A 6,125-nucleotide genomic window follows, 5' to 3' on the forward strand; every position below is an offset into this window, starting at 1 on the left:
TGCATTCATAAACTTAATTTATTTTTTGGTGGGCTTCTTAAATTAAAATTTTAAAATTAAGATCGTAAATCTCTTAATCTTTAAGTGTTTTATGCTGAAATTGAGAAGGAAGAGTGATGAAATGATCAAACTGGAACAAATTTTTAATTGAATATATTGACTGATGATTGAGAATTTCTATGGTGCAGTTTCTTCTTTTATTGAGTTAGATATATTTGATCAACATTTATTGTTCTCATGAATATAAACATTTATTATATAACTTAGACACAATATTTTAATATAATACTTATTCGATCTATTATAAAAAAAATTACCCAATGAGATAGTATACACATAAGACTAGTCCGAATAGACTATTGAATAATGACATTTTTATAAAGTAGGCAGAATTTCAGTTTTATTCCAACTCATATAAGCCACATAATTTAAGAGTAGGAGAACCAAAATATTTCAAGCTTTTAGTTCAAACCTCAAAACTTAAACAGCTATATATATGTTCGAACTATGTGAAAAATGAGAATCCAAATGCGTGCCCACATAAAAATACTCTAATGAATTCTCTGAATATGAATGTATTGAAATATGGATACAAACAATTCATATAATTGGTTCCAACCCCTTTGAGATTGAAATATATTAATTTTGGAACATTAAGGAACATAACGTCCAATTCACCCAAAAAAAATAAATTAAAAAGGAGTTAGTTAAATATAAAAGCTATTCAAAAGAAAAAGACTGTTAAGGAATCAGTAATATAGGCCGCGCGGGAACTTTTCAAATACAATTAGCTAATTAACTGTTTTGTTTCTCTGAATATGAATGTATTGAAATATATTCATATAATTGGTTTCATATAAACTTTTTGAAACATATAGAAATCAATGACAATTCTGTGAAGAAACAAAAGTTGACTTGTCAAAATATGATCTCATAGTTCTTGTCAATTAGATTTTCCTTGATGTTGCTTCTAGATTGTAATTTTATACAATTTTGTTTGTCATTCTAGAAGGCAGGTGATGGAATTAATTTTCTATACTACCAATACACGAAATCTGCCACATTAAGGCTTGGAAAATGAAAGGGGCAGAGTGGAAAAACTGGTCCTACTACTAAAAAAATTATAGTTGAAAATGTTGAGAAACAAACACCAATTTTTATAACTTTCATTAATGAAGGAATAGTTCTAAGAAGGACAGATGGTCCATTTTAATTTGATAACATTGTTATAGATCTATTTTACCTAATTTTCAAGAAGTTAACTAAGAAAAATCAACCCCAAGATGAGCAAACAGCAAAAAGTTGACAGAGATGCTGAGTTGTTCTAATACTTTGTGCAACATTACTTTATCTTCTATAAGTCCATTTATTTAATTTAGCGTATTATATCTTCTAGAAATCCATTTATTTAACTTAACTTAATGTATATATTTATTATTATTGAGACAAGATAAATTTATGAATTTTAGTATCTCTTTTTGATTTACTATGGTCTTTCCACTTTTCAGTCCCTTAGTTTCCATTAAACTAGCTATCCACTTTTCATTATTTTTTTATCATAAATCTATTTGTCCTTGTTCTATGACAAATTGAAGAATTTAAGTTATATGCATACACATTATAAAATTTACGCAATCATATTATTTATTAGGTAATCATAAGTTATATATATAGTATATGTTAATAGTGTTAAGATTTTCTTTATAGTATATAACTATTGTTTAGCATGTGATAGTAGATTAGTCATTCATTTTTTCAGGTTACCACTTAATTTATATTATACATATTAACTTGTAATTACCTAATAAGTGTATTAAAAAAGAAAAAAAATCATGTAAAAAAGTATTTTTAATAAAAAATAAAATTTTGATAAAGTAACTTTTTAAAAAATTATCAAACAAACACTTTTCCACTCAGCCCCTTTCATTTTCAACACTTTCATAGATCAATGAATCCAAGTTTTGTTTATTAATGTTTCTTCTGTTTCATTGCACAGTGCAACACATGATGTACGGGTTTGGAGATGATAGTAATGTAAGATGCCTTTTCACTTTTATGTTCCATCTTTTATTGTTTTCCCCTTGTGTATGTTTGGTGATGTTTATATTCACTAATTCTTTTGTTTGTGGGGAAATTGAGTAGAATATGCCATGCTGCTATTGCCAAGTTCTTTGTTTGTGTGCACATTAATACTAGAAAACTTTGCAGATTTTGTTGGTACATATTGAGTATGGCGTTTTGGCTTCTGCTTAACAATGTTCTTACAACAACATGCGCTGGCTACAGGAAACAGTTTGATCTTTCTTTTGGTAACATAACTAAGCTTTTGTCTAAACTCTAGCAATAACTTTCAGAGGAACTTTGGAGTACTTGTGCAGATACTTAAGAAAGAACTAAATCAGGAGTCAAATTTTGTACCATATTCGTCTAGTTTTCTCTCCATAAAGGATAATCTATTTTGCTGTAGCACACTCCTTTCTGGTTTACCAGATTTTCCTGTCCCTGCTCCATAAGTGATTTGAGCACGCTTGTACTGTGCTATTGTCTCCACCATTAATACATATAGTGTTGCTAGCAGATTTTCTTCTTAATATGTTTTCTTTTGTGGCATCAAGTTTAGTGTTTTTACTGCAGTCAATTGATACTGGACTTCAAATGAATTTGGAAAGCATGATAGCTGATTGCCTTGTATATCTAAATGTAGTCTCTCAAAGTTAATCTTGTTCTGATCTTCTGTGATTTGGTATTATTTTATGCTCTGATTTACTGAGCTTCTACTGCTGTACTATCAGCCGCTTCCAGAAACTGTGGCACTTGTGGAGGACATCGTTGTTGATTTTGTCACTGATATGGTGAGATGAACTGATTTCTACCCAATTCTGTTCTTACCAAGAATTTCTGACAACATATTCTCCTACTATTATTTATTTTTAGAAGAAACATGCATTTGGTCCTATCTTTTAAGCTTCACAACTTGTATACGTGCACAAAGCTCAAGATATTGCAACCAAAAGGGGGAAGCATTTGACAGAGGACTTTCTGTCCTTAATCAGAAAGGTGGACTTTTTTATGAATTCAGCATTTATTTATATGCGTGTGTGTGTGTGTCTGTGTTTTTTTTTTGTTTGAAAAATGTCATTCTAAAATTGAAGGTTCTATAAGTAACCCCTTCTTTCTTTCTTTCTTTCTCTCTCTCTCTCTCTCTCTCTCTCTCTCTCTATCTTCTTTGTTTTTGTGTTTTAGTAGCAATTGATATTTCTAGGTTGTTGTAATGACCCGGCCGGTCGTTTTAGAGTTAGAGCCCCGATCCTATATTAACTGTTTTCCCCATATCTTATTCTGCTATTTTGGGTTGCCGGGAGGGTTCGTGTTAAGTTTTTGAAACGAATTGAGATATTTAGTCTCTTATTTGGGAGCTTAAGTTGGAAAGGTCGATCGAGTATCGACTTGTGTGTAACGAACTCGGATTTAAATTTTGATGGTACCGTTAGCTCCGTTAGGTGATTTTGGACTTAGGAGCACGTCCGGAATGTGATTTGGAGGTCCGTAGTAGATTTAGGCTTGAATTGGCGAAAGTTGGAATTTTGAAGATTTTGGTCGGCAGTGAAAATTTTGATATCGAGCCCGGAATGGAATTCCGGAAGAGAAAGTAGGTTCGTGGTGTCATTTTTGACTTATGTGTAAAATTTGAAGTCATTCGGACGAGGTTTAATATGTTTCGACGTCGTTTGTAGAATTTGAAAAATTCAAAGTTCTTTAGGCTTGAATCCGTGCATAATTCGTGTTTTTGATATTGTTCGATGTGGTTTGAAGGATCGACTAAGTTCGTATGGTGTTTTATGATTGGTTGGTATGCTTGGTTGAGGTCCCAGGGGTCTCGGGTGTGTTTCGGATGCTCAACAGATGAATTTTGGACTTAGGAAAGTTGCTGAGTTCTGTTGGTTCTGGTGTTTCGCACCTGCGGAGGGGAGACCGCAGGTGCGGACTCGCACGTGCAGAAGACCAGGCGCAAATGCGGAAGTTGGAGGCTTGACCAGGGGTCGCAGGTGCGAGGAAATTCCGCATATGTGATGTCCGCAGATGCGCCCAAGGATTCGCAGGTACGGAGAAAGACCGCAGGAGCAGACAATGCTCCGCAGGCGTGCACGCGCAGGTGCGGCCCCAATGCCGCAGATGTGGACCCAACCCCCTTAAGTCATATCCGCATATGCGAGGGATTTTCCACGGGTACGGCGTCGCAGGTGCGACAGTAGGTCCGCAAGTGCGGAAATCGCTGGGCAGAATCTAGGGTTGAGGTTCATATTCACAAATTTGATTTTTGAGCTCGGGAGAAGGCGATTCTTGAGGGATTTTCAGAGAAAACTTTGGGGTAATGATTCCTAACTATTTTTGATTGTATTTCATTAATCTATAATCGTTTTCTCCATTTAATTTCGGATTTGGATTGAAAAGTTGGGGAAAAGGGGGAAAAGTTCCCCAATCGAATTTCTGAGTTTTGAGTGGGGTATAGACATCGGATTTGGGTGATTTTTGTACGAGTGATCTCGTGAATGAATGGGTATTCTTAATTGGTAACTTTTACCCGATTCCGAATTCTGGGCCCGGGGAGGCTTTTTGGACGTTTTCCTATTTTCTTGCCTTAGCTTCAAATTCATTAGCTAAAATAGTTACTTATAGCTATATTTACGTTATGTAATTGATTTGATTAGATTTGGGTTATTTGGAGTTGGATACTCATGGCAAGAGCGTGGTTTCAGATTGATTTGAGCTTGGTTCGAGGTAAATGGCTTGCCTAACCTAGTGTGGGGGAATTTTCCCTTAGGATTTTGGTATTGTTTGATATATGAGCATTGTGTACGTAAGGTGACGAGTACGTACACGGGCTATTTGTTGCAAACCTCTGTTTTTCACTAAATCATAACTTGTTTCTCCTTGTTTGAACTACACTAGCATATATAATTACCTCGTCTAGATTAGGAAAGCATGCCTACGTGTTTTGACTGTATATTTGAACTCCGTGCAGCATGTTTAGCGAAACTTCTGTTTTTCCTTGGTTTGAACTTAGCCTAAACTGTAGATTTCATTGTTGTAACTGTTGTGTCTATTGGTTGAGCTGTATATTTACTTTGGGACTACGGAACGCATTTCGGTAGATCCCCCAGCACTGCATATTTACTTTGGGACTACGGACGTATTTCGGGAGATCCCCCTGTACTGCATATTTACTTTGGGACTACGGACGTATTCTGGGAGATCCCCCTGTACTGCATATTTACTTTGGGATTACGGGACGGTATCCCAGGAGATCCCCCTGTTGTTATTACTGTGTTCTAAGCCGAGGGCTTTCTTTGACTTCTATTCCTGTAGATTTTCGTATTTATTTTGCTGTAACACACATATATATCTTTCTGCCTTATTTCAATATATTTATACCGGTAGGGCCCTGACCTGACCTTGTCACTACTCGACCGAGGTTAGGCTTGACACTTACTGGGTACCATTGTGGTGTACTCACGCCCTTCCTGCACATGTTTTTGTGTGCAGATCCAGGTACCTCTCGTCCGCCTTAGTATTAGTCAGCATCAGCAGTCACCGGAGACTTCAAGGTATATCTGCTCGCGTCCGCAGATCCTCGGAGTCCCCCTCTATCTCTTACATTATTTTCCCTCTTGTACTTCGTAGACTCCTTGTATAGTAGATTGTAGATAGATTTCATAGAGCTTGTGACTCATGGTTTCGGATTTTGGGAAGTGTTGTGCATAATTGGCAAATTTGTTTTACTTGTATATGCCAAGCGGCATTTTACCTTTATATAGCCGTTTTTAATGCTTAGTTGTTTTCTTTATGTTCTTTATTTTCGATTATTTCAATGTTAATAAGTTTACCTAGTCGTAGCGACTAAGTGCCGTCATGACGTCTTTCGGAGAGGGAAAAAAGGGTTGTGACAGTTGTGCGTCCCAAGCTTAATCACTAGTCTGAGGTCTTATTTGTCACATCCAAAACTTAATCACTAGTCAAAAGTGTTAGTACCGCTATCAAGCTGAATAATTGGTTTCATATTTATGATAATCATAGTATAGCTTATGTATTTACATGATAGAATTAATATTCAAAATTGGTCCCGT

The 6,125-nt window shown here is 35.5% G+C and overlaps 1 long non-coding RNA gene across 3 annotated transcripts; it reads left to right on the plus strand.

The window, feature by feature from the left end:
- The first annotated feature begins 1,884 nt into the window (after positions 1-1,884).
- Positions 1,885-5,832, plus strand: LOC142171610 (uncharacterized). Of its 3 annotated transcripts, XR_012701419.1 has the most exons (4): positions 1,885-2,034; positions 2,793-2,852; positions 2,935-3,057; positions 5,545-5,832. It is a non-coding gene; the product is annotated as an uncharacterized LOC142171610 (long non-coding RNA). The 3 variants fall into 3 exon arrangements; XR_012701418.1 differs by having other exon boundaries at positions 2,793-3,057; XR_012701417.1 differs by having other exon boundaries at positions 1,885-3,057.
- The last annotated feature ends 293 nt before the right edge of the window (positions 5,833-6,125 follow it).

The sequence above is a fragment of the Nicotiana tabacum genome, chromosome 17 (assembly GCF_000715075.1).
Source record: "Nicotiana tabacum cultivar K326 chromosome 17, ASM71507v2, whole genome shotgun sequence".
Classification (NCBI taxonomy): domain Eukaryota; kingdom Viridiplantae; phylum Streptophyta; class Magnoliopsida; order Solanales; family Solanaceae; genus Nicotiana; species Nicotiana tabacum.